We start from the raw sequence: 19,517 nt of genomic DNA, 5'->3' as shown, positions 1-19,517 counted from the left end.
GAGAATTTCTAATGTCCCGTGAAAAGTCAATGGTTAACTTCAGTTTGGCAAAGGAACATTTAAGACTAAACTACCTTAGCTACAAAATGACTCATCCCATTGATTCATGTTCTGAGACAAAAATATACATCTGAATTTTATAGGGAAGTACAATGCACCAATTATCAAAGAACATTTTTATTTGTGTCCCCAGGATCAAACAAAATGGAACTGTGTATGATGTTACTATAAAAGATGTCCAATCATAAATGATAGGTAAATAAGTAATGTTCCAACCAGTCCATGGTATACCAAGATTCTATTAGAAGGCATGAGGTAGAACAGGGTGCAGGTGCACAGGCATGGAAAGACATCCTGGAGTGCTCTCTAGGTGTCAAGCACTGTTTCAGGAACTTATGTCATTATTTCACTATGTTAGGTAAAGTTAGGAAGCAGCACATCTACAGTAATCTTGTTTTTGAAGAAATGTTATATTCACATGCATAAAGATTAAGAAAGAATTAATACCAGAATCATAATGAATGTTAGCTTTGAGTATTCTGAGTATAACAAATTACTTTTCTGTATTTTCTGTATGTTTTCCATTAAACACAATGGAAAGGAGTGCTTAAAATAGCTACTGAAAAGAGGACAAGTCTGTTGCTCAGAGGCTTTTTCACTTCATATTGTCCATTCTTGCTTTCGCTCACCCCCAGGGTAGGGGAAAGAAATGGGTCACCGGAGAGCACCTTTACTCCCCAAATCAGTAATGCTTCTAAAGTCAGAAAATAAAAGGCTGTATGAAAAATTGGTGAGTAATAGTGAAACTGGATAATAAGATCACAGTACCTTATTTTGTGTTATGGTTACTACCTTGAGCTACATTCGCTATGCTGCTATGAAGGTAAGGTAGTAAAAAACACTTCTGAGTTCTTAGAAACAGCTCTTTGAAATGGCTTAAATAAATCATGTTCTTCTGAAATGTTTCAGGAGAGAAGACAAAAGTAGAGCATAATTTGTGTCTATTTTTTTTCTAAACAACCGAAATAATTCACTTCCTCATTATAAAAAACCAAGATGTTTCACATCTAAGTAGAAATTTCTCAGTTTCCAGGAATACCAATATAAAATTGTCTCAAATAAAGATTTTAAAAGCAAACTTTCAATGTGTCTATACTTTTATCATTTGGTGTTCTTCTGTGTTTCTATGAAAAGTTAATAGGCAAATGCTGAAATTCGCTTATTGTTTTATCGAATTCCACACAAATACAATTAAAAAGACAAATTGAAATAAAAAGTTAATGGTCATGGTAATCAACACAAAATGAGAAATTCTGTGCTCAGACTCTTTTTAAGAGCTATTCTGCTGTAACACTCATTATCACCCTATGCTTAATGCCTGGTCTCTTACCTGCCTCTTGCCACCTTCTCCTGTCCTATGCACTCTCAGCTTCAATTCACAGTAACCAAGAGAAATTCTTTAGAATTTATCAACTTGTTTATTTGAATGACAAACCTGGGCTATTTCACTACCTCTACTTTTATTCTTACCCATTGAAATAAATGTATAGACATGAGATAGGGCCAGGCAAGATGACAGATGCCTATAGTCCCAGCAACTCAGGAGGCTGTGGTGGAAAAATATACTGAGCCCAGGTCAGCAGTTTGAGGCTAGCATGGGTAACATAGTCAGACTCTCCTTTATTTAGAAAAAAAAAAATGAAGAGGTAAATGTTGTCTTTGAGTTGTGTAAAATGAACTTTAAATGGAATAAATCATTTAAAAAATCATTTTAAAAGACGTCTACTTTACAGGTAAAATATAAGATGTATTCTGAAGTTTTAAAAACTCTAAAGAACTAAATTCAGCATATCTATCATTTCCATGTCATTCTGAGGACTTAAAAACCTTAGTTCTGTTTAGTAGCTGTCTTACTAGTCATTTAAGATCTTTTTGTTTCTTCATTAGCAATATAGGGAGAACATACACAGGCCTTATCTGTATTTGGAGGGATCAAATGAGACATACATAAAATGTGTTGTAGGCCAGGTGAGGTGGCTCATGCCTGTAATCCGGCCCTTTGGGAGGCTGAGGTGGGCGGATCACGAGGTCAAGAGATCGAGACCATCCTGGCCAACATGGCGAAACCCTGTCTCTACTAAAAAATGCAAAAATTAGCTGGGCGTGTTGGCAATGAGCCTGTAGTCCCAGCTACTTGGAAGGCTGAGGCAGAAGAATCGCTTGAACCCGGGAGGTGGAGGTTGCAGAGAGCCGAGATCGCACCACTGCACTCCAGCCTGGCAGCAGAGTGAGACTCCATCTCAAAAAAAAAAAAAAAAAAAAAAAAAAAAAAAGGTGTTGTAAATCCTAAAGAATGAAAATAGAGAGCCTATTTTGGGCTCTCACCCCAAACTACCCATTTACTAACTCGTGTGTAAAATCACCCAGAGTCTAACCTTATACCTCCAAGCAAAGCAGAAGTTTACACAAGTACTTACATGCTTTGCAGATAAAGGTATAATCAATTAATTCACATAACGTATTTATTTATTTTAAGACAATTCTGAAATATCCTGAAAAGTGAGTATAGTACATCCCAGTTACAAAGTCTCACATTCATCATGAGTCTTAATTATTCTACCTTTTTAAAAACTTAAGAGCCCAACCAAAGTTTATATAGAAGAGCTATAAGACATTTCCTCTAAATTAATGAAATCTCTGACATTTAAATGAAACCAATGAACCAACTGGATTTAAATATCTTTACGATACAGTGTTTTCTATTTTGTAAGATTGACTTTTTATTCAAGACATATTGTTACCCAGAATTATTTTTACCTAGATTTATCTCTTTCCACAATTTTAGAGGCAAAATTTCAAATGTTTCCTCTCTTCTACCTCCTCCCATCCCCCTGCCTCTCCCAGCAGTTTAAAGTCTGAAGAACTCCAACTCTCTTATCTTTGAACAAGATGCTTCTGGCAGGAGGGGGAAGGAGGAACCATGGCAACAAACACTGTCGCGTAGTTAAGGTCTGGCATTTTAACTTTCAATCTTTACATTACAAATTGAAGTCTAAACTTATGTTTCATCTCTTTGAAACTTTTGACCATGAACCACCTCACCTCTCTTTTAGAACAAGGAGGTAAACAAAGTCTGTTAAGTCACCAGAATAAATCTGGAGACCCATTTTGTGTTAAACTGGGAATTTTCTTTCTTTCCTTCTTGAGACGGAGTCTCGCTCTGTCACCCAGGCTAGGATCTGATGGCACATTTCAGCTCATGGTAACCTCTGCCTCCCAGGTTCAAGCGATTCTCCTGCCTCAGCCTCCCAAGTAGCTGGGATTACAGGTGCCCACCACCATGCCTGGCTAATATTTATTTATTTATTTTTAGTAGAGACATGGTTTTCTCATGCTGGACAGGCTGGTCTCAAACTCTGGACCTCAGGTGATCCACCTGCCTAGGCCTTCCAAAGTGCTGGGATTATAGGCATGAGCCACCACGCCCAGCATAAACTGGGAATTTTAAAGTAAACAGAACTTCATGGGTAAATTCCTTTGGAGGGAAAAACACGCTAATTTTTCTGCAGCCCTGGCAGTAACATTTCACATCTTTCCCAATTATTTTAAGCACACTCTATTTTCTTTCCTTCTGTGTTCAAATTATAGTTAGAAGGAATTAGCAGCTTCTATCAAGGTGACTTAAAACAACCTATTAAGAATACCATGGCAACCTCTATTTTGAATTTAAATAAGAAATTCCAAAATATTTGGGTATGAATTGTCCTGAGTATTAGTATTAGTATTATTTCTTCCATACTCTAATAAATGGAAGGAAGGGAACACTTGGGCACTTACCTGGTTCCTTTATTTAGGTACCATCTGAATAGGTAAAGAGAGAGAATGCGATAGGTACTGGAACGCTGGGGTATTTGAGACATTATTTAGAAACAGGAAAGAATATACCAAAAAAAAGCCTCAAATAATGCTTATTATGCCAAAGGATAATAAATAGAGACACAAACAGGAAGAGGCACAAAATGGAGGGTCCCATGCCAGCCTGGAAGAATGAGATGAGAGAGCACGAGCATTTAGGTAGGGAGGAAAGAAATTGACTGGACCCTGTGGGGAAGGACGAAGGAGTGGGAATGCAAGGCAGAGCCAGTCTTTGTTCCTGGTGCCCAGACCTGGAAAAGCTGGCTACAGGCATGAAGGAGGCCGATGTGAAGGATACCTCCCAGGGGACCCTGGGGACAGTGGCAGCCAAAGGCGTGCCAAGGGCAGATGTCATCCATCACCTCCTTACCTTCTGGCATCTCTCGGTCATGGATGTGGTGTACATGGAAACTCTCAACAGCTTCAAAAGCAAATTCGGTAGACTCTACAGCAGCAGGCACTGGTGCTACTGGTGCTGTGTTCCCAGTTGCTGCCTCACAGATCTCAGACTCACAGGGCCACACACGACTCCGGTGCCAGCCCCACTTGGGGCACACACAACAGTTCAGTGTGTTCCCCATGGGGCTCCTCTACTCCTCTCTGCCACTACCTGTGCCTTAGCTTGAAGGTTTGGCCTCTCACATCGGCTGTTCTAGGCCAGGGCTTCGCTGCACCTGCAGAGATGGTCTTGCCTGCTGCTCTCCTGCCTGCCCCACAGCTCAGCCCCAGGTGGGGCTCAGGCCAAGGCCCGCACCCCACCGCCTCCCGTGAGCTGACTTGTCTGGGAGGATGAAGACCAGCTGGTTTTTAAATAGGTTGTGAACCCAACAAACGCTGAAGAGACACAACTACTACCTGAAGAGGCTACAGAGGGAGCTGCTCCTCCTTCTGCAATCACCTCCAGACTGAAGCCCACTGACCCAGGGGGAGCCCAGGCATGTGGCTCACAATGCCCCACCCAGCTGCCCCATCCCATTGTTCACAATGCCTTGCTCCACAGCTCACAGTGTCCCAGCCTGGGCTACCCCACCCTGTGACTTAGGATGCTGCTGCTTTCCTGGCCCCTTGGTGCAGTGCTGTTGGGACTAAGGCTTTCATTCATCATAGGCTTTCTGAGCTTTTGGGTCCTAAGGAAAGCACAGGCCGATTTGTTACTCGAAGCCATCCTCCTCTGTGAGTTCTGCAGGAAGTCCCAGTTAGTAGAATGGGTCCCATTAGCAAGTTCTTTTTGCCAAGTAGAACATTTTTCATTTGCTCACTGAATTTAGATATGCCTAAATTGTTGAATGTTTTTGTATCTAAACACTCCCCTCCTGTCTTCCAAGGGGTAATTTTTGTCACAACTTTGTCCATATCAATTCCTGGGACCCTAGTTCTACTCTTAATAGTTATTGATGTGTATCTTGCATGAGATCCTAGGACACATCCTGCCTCCACTTCCTTATTTATAAAATAGGGACCTAACTTGTCCCCACAAGCTCTGAAATACTGAAACTAGCCAACTCCCTTTTTCCCCTATGTTTCTTCCTTCCATGGCAGGGTTTTTCTGATTTCCTTTCTTTGATTAACAATGCACTAAGCATGATTTTCTCATACAAACTTGAGAACCATAAAGTAGTCCTTATTACTCTTAGGACCATAGTCCTAATTCTATAAAGATGAAGAGTCAACAACTGGCAAGCAGTAAGTGCCTGACAGTGTTCCAACTGTGGTATGCTCATTTAACCCTCAGAAATAATCACATTTTACAAATTTTATAGAAGAAATTGAGATGAAGAAGGAAGTAAGCTCCCCAAAGTCACATGACTGCTCAGGGATGGCCAGGATTTGATCCCAGGTAGTCTATATTCCCCAATTCCCCCAGCCTGATTATCAGAAAGTGAAGGTGGAAGTCAAGCTTTTAGAGGAAGTGATATTGTAGGTTATGTACTCCCAAATACTTCACTGAGAAGAGAGATGAGGTAGTAAAGGAGATATATTGTAAAGCAAGCCTTTTTATTCTGAGATTTTTTAGAAGGGTGGGTATACTTCTATGTTAAAGGGTAAGAGCCAATACAGAAACCTCATTTTTGAAGTCAAGAGAGAAGAAAAAACACAAAAGGCCCTGAGAAGGTACAAGTGCATGAAATGCAGATCAAGGACAGATTAGTTTTGGACTCAGACAAAAGCAAGAAGGGAGAAAGGACTATGTGACTACAGAAACATTTCTGGTAGGGGGAGGTTTAGGAAGAGTTCTTTTGAAGATTTCTATTTTTCTCTATTTTAATAGACTTTTCAAAAATCTACTCTGGAAAAAGAAAATTATGTACAGAGAAGTCTACACTTGTTGATACACCTATCAAGAAAAGCTTGAGACACCTAATGAAAGCCAAATGATGTCTTCTCTAAAAGGAAAGTAACTTGAAAAGCAATGTGAGCAAAAATCAAGGAGCTCAAGTATAAATAAGTATATAACAAAAGTAAAACACCAGTTAATTTTTCTCACGAAGAGTTAAATAGCAACAACTTTGGAGGAAGAGTAAAAAATAATTAGAAAATGATATGCATTTGCAAAAAAAGGTGTATTTACAAACCCTATAACCACAAAAGTGGCCATGAAAAGGACCCAGAGGAATTGTTATCATAGGAAGAAAAGGATCACTTCAAAAAACAGGGAAGGAGTGATGATTAATATTTAATTTAATTCTGTTGAAAAATTTAAATAAAGTTTGAAGACAAGTATAGGTGATATGTTGAAATGCGGGAGGCCACAATGGAAGGAAAAGAATTCAAGAAAGTTCAGTTTCAGTAACTAATATCTAGTGAAATCCTCAGGATCCAGTGGCTACATTCTGTGTTAAGAATAATATTGTCTGAAGTCCTAGAATTTTAAACTTGCTAAGCAGGAAAATATTGGAAAGCATTGTTATGAAAATAGCTTTCAAAACATTTTAATGGAAATTTTAAAAAAATCTTATCTTTCTATAACATTGGCAAGGCTGAGGCAGTAAAGAGAAAAAAATAGAGTAATGTGATTTGAATTAATCAGGAGTTTGATTATGTGAAATAAGCTGAGACCTTGTTTACTCATGACTCCAGAGTCAACTAATTAATTTATTCATTCAATACTCATTTGATACCTGAGCCCTTAGCACATGCCATACACTTTGTGTGAGTGCTGGGGATATTGCTTTGACCAACATAAACAAGATTCTTATTGTTCTGAAACTTATCTTCTAGTAAAGGAGTTAACAGACTGTGTTGCCATCACTCCTGCCTGCATTACCTAGGAGGGCTACTGATGTACAGCTATTCTATTTTCATTCCAGATTACTTGGTAGATGAAGAGAAGAAGGAGGAAGGATTTTACAAGTTACTCATAGCACAAATCACTGGCTTAAAGCTTAGTCAAATAGCCATAGCAAGCTGCACGGAAGCTCAGAAAACATGATCACATAGCTAGGGCGATAAATGCAGAAGAAACAATTGGCTATGAAAGGGAAACTAGCATGCTATGCCACAATCTCTAAGGGAAGATTAGGGAATTTTCAGCCTAAAGCAAGAATAATCACAATAAAATTGTATAATGTTTTGCAAGTACATATGAAAAACATACAAAGAGTTTGTCATAATCTTTTCTTAAGCTAAGAGAACAGAAAAAGTGGAAAGAAGATTAAACTGTAGAATGAAGTGTTGGTTTAGAGGCAAGAAAGATTTTATGGCATTCAAAAGATCAGTGTTATATTGTTGTGGGATTTAGGAGGACAAGAGAGACCTCGGGTTAAAACAAGAGAGACCTCGGGTTAAAACTGGAGAATCTTTTATTGACTGCACTCAGGCCCAGCAGACTCACATCCAAAGACTGGGCCCAAAACAAAGACAGCACTTGACTTTTATACATGCTTTACAAAAGGGGGTAGCTAGCTTGAAGCAAGCTTACGGTGGGGCGAAACCAGGATACAGAGGCAGGACAAAGACAGTTAATCAAATTGCAACAGGTTCATAACTCAGGATTGCGCATAACCATTGCTATGCAACCCAGATGTCTGTTATCTAGATTTGCCTAGGCTTATCCTATAACCTTCACTATGGTGCCTAGACAGCTGTAGTTCAGGCCTGCTCAGGCTTCTCATGACCTTCGCTGTACTTTTTAGATAAAACAGAATATTTGAAGTTACTAGTTCAGAGAACAAGAATCTATAAACTCATACCCTAAAACAAAGGAAAATTTGTTTTTCTTCTCCCTACGTTGAGGGAGTGCTGGGAGAGTCTCCAGAGTCCATTTGATAATATTATCAAGACCTTTCCTGGGTCTGGGCTGTGTCTGGTGCTGCCTCTGGGACAAGTCAGCCTATTACAGGAAAGCTCTTTTCTCTTTCTTTTTAATTTTATTTTTCTTTAATTTCCCACCTCAGTATGGTATTTTATGTGTATGTTGCGAGTAATTGGATTTATCTTGGATATAATAACTTGACTTTTGAAAAAGTCATTTTTGATGGGAAATTTCCCAGGTGTTCTATAAAGTACTGTCCCATCAGACATGAATAATAATCTTCCATATTCTTGAGATATTTTAATGGCTTCTTCTAAAATCTTCAGTTTTTTAGTTTAGATTAACCTGGGAATGAGGTTTGGGTATTGTCTCATCCAAACTGCTGTTACCCATTCCCATCATAAGTCACAGATGTCTTGGTTATTTTGTGCTCTAGCAATTAACTCATCATGAGCCCTGGACTTATTTGCTCTCCCAATCATTTGTGCTAATTCACTTTTCATAAGCATAATGGATTTACCATTGTTAACCCATAAACCGTATAGAACTTATACATCTGATTTGACTCCGTGTGTTAAAGTTTTACATCTACTCTGTAACTCTTGCCTAGTATAAAACTTATTTTCAGTAGAGATAATATTTCTGCATTCACATCCCTATGTAATTTTTTACTGTTACTGCTGGTCAGGCTTTCCAGGGATTATCATAACCTCCTGGGTCCTCTGGATGAGGGATATATTCTTCAGGATAACTTTGTAATAAATCTTTTATCTATCTAAATCAATAGTACCTAAAGTCTTGAGTAACAAGGTTAGTACTTGATTTTTCTTAGCTCTGTGAGCTAATGTGACCAATACCTGAGGTTGGGTGATAAGGCCAACAATCAGCCTGGTCTTTGCCAGAACTTTTTTTCTAATACATTTCTCTACTGATTTCCAGGGGTCACTGCATGTCAATATATGAGTTCTGGCATCGCAATTTGTTTAAATGTTTTGTGACTGACTAGCAACATAGTAACTTAATATAATTTTAAAATACAATTTGCAAGTAAAATGTTGATATGGTTTGATTGTGTCCCCATCCAAATCTCATCTTGAATTCTCACATGTCATTGGAGGGAGTCGGTGGGAGCTAATCGAATCATGGGGGCAGGTCTTTCCTGTGCTGTTCTCGTGATAGTGAATAAGTCTCACGATATCTGATGCTTTTAAAAAGGGGACTGCACTAGTTCTCTTTTCTTGTCTGTTGTCATGTGAGATGTGCCTTTCATCTTCTGCCATGATTGTGAGGTCTCCCCAGCCACATGGAACTGTAAATCCAATGAGCCTCTTTCTTTTTGTAAGTTGCCCAGTCTACATAATCACTGTTTTCAGATTCTGAAAGTAATTTTGGATAGTTTCACTAAATCAAGGCAAATGAACACTTGAATTCAGTTCTATTCGTACCCAAATTCCATGAAAATGACTAAATATAAACAATTGAATAAGAAACACAAAAACTGAGCATAAAATACTAAAAGGAATTAAAAAATAAAAAAGGAATGAAAAAAGCAAACAGATGATGGCTTCAAAGTTATAGAAACTGGAAAATGGATGGTCTAGTTGTTGCTGACATAAAACAGAAAAAGTTGAAATCCAGCTCTCAGACTTGAGGGACTCCCATAAAAGAAAGCCACCTAATGCCTCGGGATAGAGTGAAGAGAGCCACCATAACAACAACAACAAAATGAAGTAGGCAATACAGAGTAGCAATGGCAAAGCTTAAATATTATTAGCATAAGTAAGTCTGAGAATGCTTAGTGTGTACATTGTCTAATCAGCCCACAGCATTCTGATTGCTCATGTAACTCAACACGGTGAGCTAATCTCATTAAGCCTAATCTTAAGCAAAGACAGAAAGTCACTGATGCTGTTTTTGGACTGAGAGTTCTTAAGCTGTCATTCTCAGTTGAGGGTGGCTAGATATTTCAGACAGCCATGAAAATTAAGTGCTTCTTAAAGCAAACAAAGAAATGTCTCAGAGAACAAGAAAAGAGAATAGGAGAAGAACAAGAAACAGAACAAGAAGAGGAAAAGAACAAGAAACATAGAGAACAAGAAGAGAACATCACTATATAGTATAAGGGTGCCTGTTCAAAGATTTTGATCGGTAGCTGCTTAAGTCTTTCTTGGACCTGTAAAGACAATCGTGTGTGTTTAACTTCTCAGTGATCTGACCACACTCTTCCAACCACTGAGCTCCATTTTTCAATGTAGTGCTGGCTTCTTGATAGCCTTTCAGCCACTCCTCATAATCATCCTCAGAGAGAACAGCATAAGCCACAGAGTGCACAAGCCAGCAAATCAGCCACTGGTGAATGGAAGCAAGTAGAATGCTTTACCTCACAGGGGACATCACACATGCTCAAAAGTTAAAGAAACCACTGCTTTTTAAAGGACACTTTAATTCAACATTTACACAGTTCCAAAAGGATATTTAAACACAGCTCTCTACACACTGCTTTAAATGTGTCCCAGAGATTCTGGTATGTTGTATCTTTGTTCTCATTGGTTTCAAAGAACATCTTTATTTCTGCCTTCATTTCGTTATGTACCCAGTAGTCACTCAGGAGCAGGTTGTTCCGTTTCCACGTAGTTGAGCGGTTTTGACTGAGTTTCTTAGTCTTGAGTTCTAATTTGATTGCACTGTGGTCTGAGAGACAGTTTGTTATAATTTCTGTTCTTGTACATTTGCTGAGGAGTGCTTTACTTCCAATTATGTGGTCAATTTGGGAATAAGTGCTATGTGGTGCTGAGAAGAAAGCAGGAAAGATCTAAAATTGACACTCTAACATCACAATTAAAAGAACTAGAGACACAAGAGCAAACGCATTCAAAAGCTAGCAGAAGGCAAGAAATAACTAAGATCAGAGCAGAATTGAAGGAGATAGAGACACAAAAAACCCTCCAAAAAATCAATGAATCCAGGAGTTGGTTTTTTGAAAAGATCAACAAAATTGACAGACTGCTAGCAAGACTAATAAAGAAGAAAAGAGAGAAGAATCAAGTAGATGCAATAAAAAATGATAAAGGGGATATCACCACCGACCCCAAAGAAATACAAACTACCATCAGAGAATACTATAAACACCTCTATGCAAATAAACTAGAAAATCTAGAAGAAATGGATAATTTCCTGGACACTTACACTCTTCCAAGACTAAACCAGGAAGAAGTTGAATCCCTGAATAGACCAATAGCAGGCTCTGAAATTAAGGCAATAATTAATAGCCTACCAACCAAAAAAAGTCCAGGACCAGATGGATTCACAGCTGAATTCTACCAGAGGTACAAGGAGGAGCTGGTACCATTCCTTCTGAAACTATTCCAATCAATAGAAAAAGAGGGAATCCTCCCTAACTCATTTTATGAGGCCAACATCATCCTGATACCAAAGCCTGGCAGAGACACAACAAAAAAAGAGAATTTTAGACCAATATCCCTGATGAACATCGATGCAAAAATCCTCAATAAAATACTGGCAAACCGGATTCAGCAGCACATCAAAAAGCTTATCCACCATGATCAAGTGGACTTCATCCCTGGGATGCAAGGCTGGTTCAGCATTCGCAAATCAATAAACATAATCCAGCATATAAACAGAACCAAAGACAAGAACCACATGATTATCTCAATAGATGCAGAAAAGGCTTTTGACAAAATTCAACAGCCCTTCATGCTAAAAACCCTCAATAAATTCGGTATTGATGGAACGTACCTCAAAATAATAAGAGCTATATATGACAAACCCATAGCCAATATCATACTGAATGGGCAAAAACTGGAAAAATTCCCTTTGAAAACTGGCACAAGACAGGGATGCCCTCTCTCACCACTCCTATTCAACATAGTGTTGGAAGTTCTGGCTAGGGCAATCAGGCAAGAGAAAGAAATCAAGGGTATTCAGTTAGGAAAAGAAGAAGTCAAATTGTCCCTCTTTGCAGATGACATGATTGTATATTTAGAAAATCCCATTGTCTCAGCCCAAAATCTCCTTAAGCTGATAAGCAACTTCAGCAAAGTCTCAGGATACAAAATTAATGTGCAAAAATCACAAGCATTCTTATACACCAGTAACACACAAACAGAGAGCCAAATCATGAATGAACTTCCATTCACAATTGCTTCAAAGAGAATAAAATACCTAGGAATCCAACTTATAAGGGATGTAAAGGACCTCTTCAAGGAGAACTACAAACCACTGCTCAGTGAAATCAAAGAGGACACAAACAAATGGAAGAACATACTATGCTCATGGATAGGAAGAATCAATATCGTGAAAATGGCCATACTGCCCAAGGTTATTTATAGATTCAATGCCATCCCCATCAAGCTACCAATGAGTTTCTTCACAGAATTGGAAAAAACTGCTTTAAAGTTCATATGGAACCAAAAAAGAGCCTGCATCTCCAAGACAATCCTAAGTCAAAAGAACAAAGCTGGAGGCATCACGCTACCTGACTTCAAACTATACTACAAGGCTACAGTAATCAAAACAGCATGGTACTGGTACCAAAACAGAGATATAGATCAATGGAAGAGAACAGAGTCCTCAGAAATAATACCATACACCTACAGCCATCTGATCTTTGACAAACCTGAGAGAAACAAGAAATGGGGAAAGGATTCTCTATTTAATAAATGGTGCTGGGAAAATTGACTAGCCATAAGTAGAAAGCTGAAACTGGATCCTTTCCTTACTCCTTATATGAATATTAATTCAAGATGGATTAGAGACTTAAATGTTAGACCTAATACCATAAAAACCCTAGAGGAAAACCTAGGTAGTACCATTCAGGACATAGGCATGGGCAAAGACTTCATGTCTAAAACACCAAAAGCAACAGCAGCAAAAGCCAAAATTGGCAAATGGGATCTAATTAAACTAAAGAGCTTCTGCACAGCAAAATAAACTACCATCAGAGTGAACAGGCAACCTACAGAATGGGAGAAAATTTTTGCAATCTACTCATCTGACAAAGGGCTAATATCCAGAACCTACAGAGAACTCAAACAAATTTACAAGAAAAAAACAAACAGCCCCATCAAAAAGTGGGCAAAGGATATGAACAGACATTTCTCAAAAGAGGACATTCATACAGCCAACAGACACATGAAAAAATGCTCATCATCACTGGCCATCAGAGAAATGCAAATCAAAACCACAATGAGATACCATCTCACACCAGTTAGAATGGCGATCATTAAAAAGTCAGGAAACAACAGGTGCTGGAGAGGATGTGGAGAAATAGGAACACTTTTACACTGTTGGTGGGATTGTAAACTAGTTCAACCATTATGGAAAACAGTATGGCGATTCCTCAAGGATCTAGAACTAGATGTACCATATGACCCAGCCATCCCATTACTGGGTATATACCCAAAGGATTATAAATCATGCTGCTATAAAGACACATGCACACGTATGTTTATTGTGGCACTATTCACAATAGTGAAGACTTGGAATCAACCCAAATGTCCATCAGTGACAGACTGGATTAAGAAAATGTGGCACATATACACCATGGAATACTATGCAGCCATAAAAAAGGATGAGTTTGTGTCCTTTGTAGGGACATGGATGCAGCTGGAAACCATCATTCTTAGCAAACTATCACAAGAACAGAAAACCAAACACTGCATGTTCTCACTCATAGGTGGGAACTGAACAATGAGATCACTTGGACTTGGGAAGGGGAACATCACACACCCGGGCCTATCATGGGGAGGGGGGAGGGAGGAGGGGGGAGGGATTGCATTGGGAGTTACAACTGATGTAAATGACGAGTTGATGGATGCTGACGAGTTGATGGGTGCAGCACAGCAACATGGCACAAGTATACATATGTAACAAACCTGCACGTTATGCACATGTACCCTAGAACTTAAAGTGTAATAATAATAATAATAAATAAAATAAAATTAAAAAAAAACTTGAAAAAAAAAACAGCTCTCCTATTTTTTAACTAAACCACTTCTACTGTAAGATGGAGAGTGCACAGGAAGTTGCATGAGTTAATTCCCCACAGCAGAGAGATACAGGAGCTGTACATTATCCATGTGTTCATGTATGGTAAGCAGGTATCAATACGAGGAAGCAGGAAGTATGTTTCAACATAGCAACATAATGTCCAATGTGCCTTGAGCTCAGGAGTTTGAGATCAGCATGGACAACATAGGGAAACTTCATCTTTACAAAATAAATATAAAAGAAAATAACCAGTCTTGGTGGCATGTACCTGTGATCCTAGCTGCTAGGGAGATTAAGGTGGGACAACTGCTTGAGCCCAGAAGTTTGAGGCTACGGTGAGCAATAATCACATCACTGTACTACAGCTTGGATGACATTATGAGACCTTGTTTGGAAAAAAAAAGCCTAATGTGCTGTCCCATGAAAGATCCAGCCTTTCAAGCAGCTCCACCCATGTATGTGCATGTATTCACAAGTGCATGCATCGTGTATTCAGCAGAACACACTAAGGCAAGAAAGCAGCCAGCATCTGAGCATATCTCCAGCTATCATCACTGGCAGGAAAAGCTGACATCAGTGTCGTTTAAAGTCTTTCAGATAACTCCTTTCCTGCTCACAGTGGGTTCCATGAATTATTTGTTCAAGTCATAGATCAACCAATGTCAAAAGGATAAGACAGGGATAAGAAAACAGTTTTCTTATGACAGTTATGACATTGTTTGAGTTTTCTAAGAAAGAGACCAGTAACTAAAGTTGATTCAACATGTGATGCCTCCTCTTTCTGCACTACTGATGATGAGTTACAGAGGGCTATACAGGTAATTGACGTTTGATTTGGCTACGCATCTAGTCCCTGCCATGGGCACAGAAGGAGTAGGTGGGAGGGGAAAGGGGCAGGCAGTAGAAGAATATGCTTCTGTGAAGCCAGCCAACATACCAGAAAGTACAACTCCAATGGTCAAAAATAGCATTTTCACATTTCACTTACCTTTTGTGGCAAAATATCCAGATGGCATAATGTTTCCCCCACGTATTTTAATACTTTTAAAAATGTCTCACAAAATACGCTATCCTATAAAAACATGGAAATAATGTGGCTGGAAAACCTTTCAATAAACCTGGTAGCCAGCATGCTTAGCATGGCTTTGTATTATTGTTTTTCCAGTGTCCATGAGAATACTCAGTGGTCAAATAGGAGTACAGACTTCAGTTGGGCTCAGGCATGAGCTTTGGAAAACCAATTGGGTGTAGATGTGTCCAAACAAGACTAAAATCTGTTCTGTACATAAAAGTCAAACAAAAACAACACTGGGGAGAACCAAAGTTGCCAGGAGAGTCATCAGAGAAACATCAGTGCCTACATGCACCCAAATCTGTAAAACTCATATCCCAACATTTATATGTTTGTGCAGAGGTGGAAAGGGTAAAATGCACATTCTAAATTGCTCAAGTACAACTTTGCTTCCTGATACTGAAAAAGCTCCTAATCAGGTAAGACACAACCCAGTAGGCAGCCAACCCATTTCTGCCCAGAAACACGTGGGTGTACACAGTTCATTGCCCTGTGAGTATTTCCATGATGACAAACAGGGCTGGGGTACTGGATTCCACAGATAATCTAATATGCTATAAAAAGTAGAGGAGCCTAGCTTGAATTTTGGAAAAAATCAAATCCTGTAAAAACAAAATAACCCTATACAAATAGAATATGCCTCTGTGGTGTTTTCATACGTACACTGTTATATATTTACAGCTTTCATCTCTCCATTGCCTCACATTTATGCCTTTTGTACTTTCTGTAGTACTTAGAATTCGATGTCAAATCAACAAAAAGTTTAAGAAACAGATCACGTGAGAACAAAACCTAGATGAAATTAATTTAAGTAGCTATTACTAAAAACAGAATTATTTCATGTGTAAAATATAATGGTAAACAAAAAGTTTAAGAAACAGATCACGTGAGAAAAAACCTAGATGAAATTAATTTAAGTAACTATTACTAAAAACAGAATTATTTCATGGGTAAAATATAATGCCCTGAGAATCCCCATGTATTCCTCATTTTTAAAAGGCACTAGTCATACTGTACTCAAATGAAACCACCGTTCTTCCCACAATTGGTAAAGATTACCAAGATTTTCAACTAATCAGTAATCCTAGAATAGCTTTATATTTTTGACAGTCAAATAAAATAAGCTTAATAATTATTTTCCTCAATACATAAGATCATGATTTAACAAATAAGATTCACAAATAAGATTCACAAATTCCTTAGGGAATACATAAAATACAAAAAAAAAATAAGATTCACAAATTCCTTAGAGAATACATTTAGATTTGGGTACGAGGGAGCAGACAGGACAAAAAGCTTGACGAAAAGGAGCAGCAATAATGCAGCCACAGTCGGACACTGCCCTTGTACCCACAACACAGCTCTTGGTGATGAACAAAAAATAAACCACAACAATTGAGAAGAATAGCGGCTAGAGAACATATATCTACATATCAGAGCACTTAAAGAAGATCCAAAATTCTTAAAAAAGATCCACAGGCCAACCAAAATTCTTTATCTTCCCAAAGTCACAACACAATGTTGGTAAAACTGGAATCAGAATTCATACTCTAAGGATTTTTCCTGACACATTGAGTTGCTGTCTCTGAAAAAACTATTGGCTGAAACTGACCATCTGTGCCACTCTGCCTTGAACCACCATTATCATCCATGGGCTTTTACTCCTAAGTCAACTTGACAATCTACCTGAAAGAGCCTTTCAGCTTTGGGCAAACAATAAGAAAATGATGAGGACTGCAGTTAGGAGAAGCAGCTGATTGACAATGTGGTTGCCAAGAACTCTCTGCTATACATGGCACTGCACCAATACTTACAGCCCCTTTACAGTAGAGTTAAAGTTGCACTGAAAGACTTTGAACAATTATATCCTTTCTCTGTCACTGGGAGAGTAAAAAATGAAAGACCACCATTGCTCTGTTGATAGAATGTGTGTCCTACAGCTAAACACCAATAAAAACAAAAGGTGGCCTGATACTCCTAAAAACGGTCAAGTTTTATCATTCCCTACCTTTTTCCTCAAAGTTGAACATAACTGTGTATATCCTAGTCTTTTCATTTACATCGAATGGACATAAACCTATTTATTCCCCTGCCATAAAAATATACTAGCAAAGCTATTTGCAGTAGGAAAAAAAGAAAAAGAGAATTCTAGCACTGGCTGTGTATGTGATTGACTTCTGGCTCTACTCTCTAAAAGTATTCTTCTTTACTTTCTTAGCTCAGAATTATCAAGTAACTTGATCTTTAGGTAGCAAACTGGGAGATTCAGTATAGATCCACTTGACTCAAAAGCTCCTCATTGTTTCATCTTTAAACTGGAGTAGGAAAAAAATTACAAACCTCTAGAACATTCCCAATTCAGCACGAATAAACTCTTCCTCTCTCCTTTCCTCACCAAAGCATCTACAGTTCCTCACACATCTTTCATCATGGTCCATCCTCACCCACCAAGGCTTTGGTTAGTACCAATCACCCATAAATTCTTCTTACTGCTCTCCACCCACTTGTGTGGTCTCCTCTCATCTCCCACTCATCCTTCCGTGCACAACCTCCAGACTTCAAGTGCACACAAGCCTCACCATTCTCCTTTTCTATACATTCCAATCCATGCCTATGTCAACATGTTATCCTTCTGAGATATGCCTCAACTACAGCAGGCCCTGGACCACCCATCTCTGTGGCTCTTCAGTTTGGTGCTTCCCAATCAATTTTAAATGCCTAAGGGTGAGGATAGTCTTTCCTCAGCTCTGGATAAATTGCTGCATTCTCTCTCAACTATCTAGTGGTTGTGTGCGCTTACCAAAGATATCAAATCCATGTCTTTGTTTCTCAATATATAAAGCAATTGCTTGAAAAGAGCATTATTAAAATTAAGAGAGGCCAGGCATAGTGGCTCACATCTATAATCCCAGTACTTTGGGAAGCTGAGGTGGTGGATCACCTCAGGCCAGGAGCTCGAGACCAACCTGACCAACATGGTGAAACCCCATCACTACTAAAAACACAAAACTAGCTGGGCATGGTGGTGCATACCTGTAATCCCAGCTACTTGGGAACCTGAGGCAGGAGAATCGCTTGAACCCAAGAGGCAGAGGTTGCAGTGAGCCAAGATCACGCCACTGCACTCTAGTCTGGGCAACAAGAGCGAAACTCCCTATCAAAAAACAAACAACAACAACAAAAAAACAAATCCATGTCTTAGTTTCTCAATATGTAAAGCAACTGCTTGAAAAGAGTGTTATCAAGATTAGGTGAGGCTGGGCGCAGTGGCTCATGCCTCTAATCCCAGCACTTTGGGAGGCCAAAGCAGGTGGATCACTTGAGGTCAGAAGTTCAAGACCAGCCTCGCCAACATGGTGAAACCCCATATCTACTAAAAACACAAAAAGTAGGTAGGCATGGTGGCAGGAGCCTGTAATCCCAGCTACTCAGAAGGCAGAGGCAGGAGAATCGCTTGAACGTGGGATGAGGAGGTTGTAGTGCGCCAAGATGACATCACTGCACTTAAGCCTAGGTGACAGAGTGAGTCTCCATCTCAAAAAAAAAAAAAAAAAAAAAAAGATTAAGTGGCATCAGGTAAAAGATTAACTAAAAAGAGATGGGACCACAACTATAACCACAAATGACCTGTTATTTCTTATTCTCCCATATAATTTAAAATTCATTGGCCAGGTGAGGTATTACATCATGCCTGTAATCCCAGCACTTTGGGAGGCTGAGGCAGGCAGATTACCTGAGATCAGGAGTTTGAGACCAGCCTGGTAACATGGTGAAACCTTGTTTCTACTAAAAATACAAAAAATTAGCCGGGCGTGGTGGCGCACACCTGTAATCCCAGCTACTTGGGAGGCTAAGGCAGGAGAATTGCTTGAACCCAGGAGGTGGAGCTTGCAGTGAGCCAAGATCGCACCATTGCACTCCAGCTTGGGCAACAAGAGCAAAATTCTGTCTCAAATAATAATAATAATAATAATAATAATAATAATATTCATCTTCACATTTTAATCCATATTCACCCAATTTTATCTAACTCCCTTTTCTCCTCCTTGCTTGTCCATTAACCATTGGTCCTAGTTAATGCAACTAAAGAGTAATGGACAGTCTCTAACAAGAGATGGGGCATAAAAAAGTCTGGAGAGCTGCCTAACACGTCCCTCATCTCCATACCCAGAACACCATCACCACCTACTCCATGAGCTATCACAGTCATCAACTATCCCCAATCTCTCTCGTTAAATATGTAACACCAAGGGTTGTTGTCTAGCCAAA

The sequence above is a fragment of the Macaca fascicularis genome, chromosome 19 (assembly GCF_037993035.2).
Source record: "Macaca fascicularis isolate 582-1 chromosome 19, T2T-MFA8v1.1".
Classification (NCBI taxonomy): domain Eukaryota; kingdom Metazoa; phylum Chordata; class Mammalia; order Primates; family Cercopithecidae; genus Macaca; species Macaca fascicularis.
Note: the sequence above shows the minus strand (reverse complement) of the source record.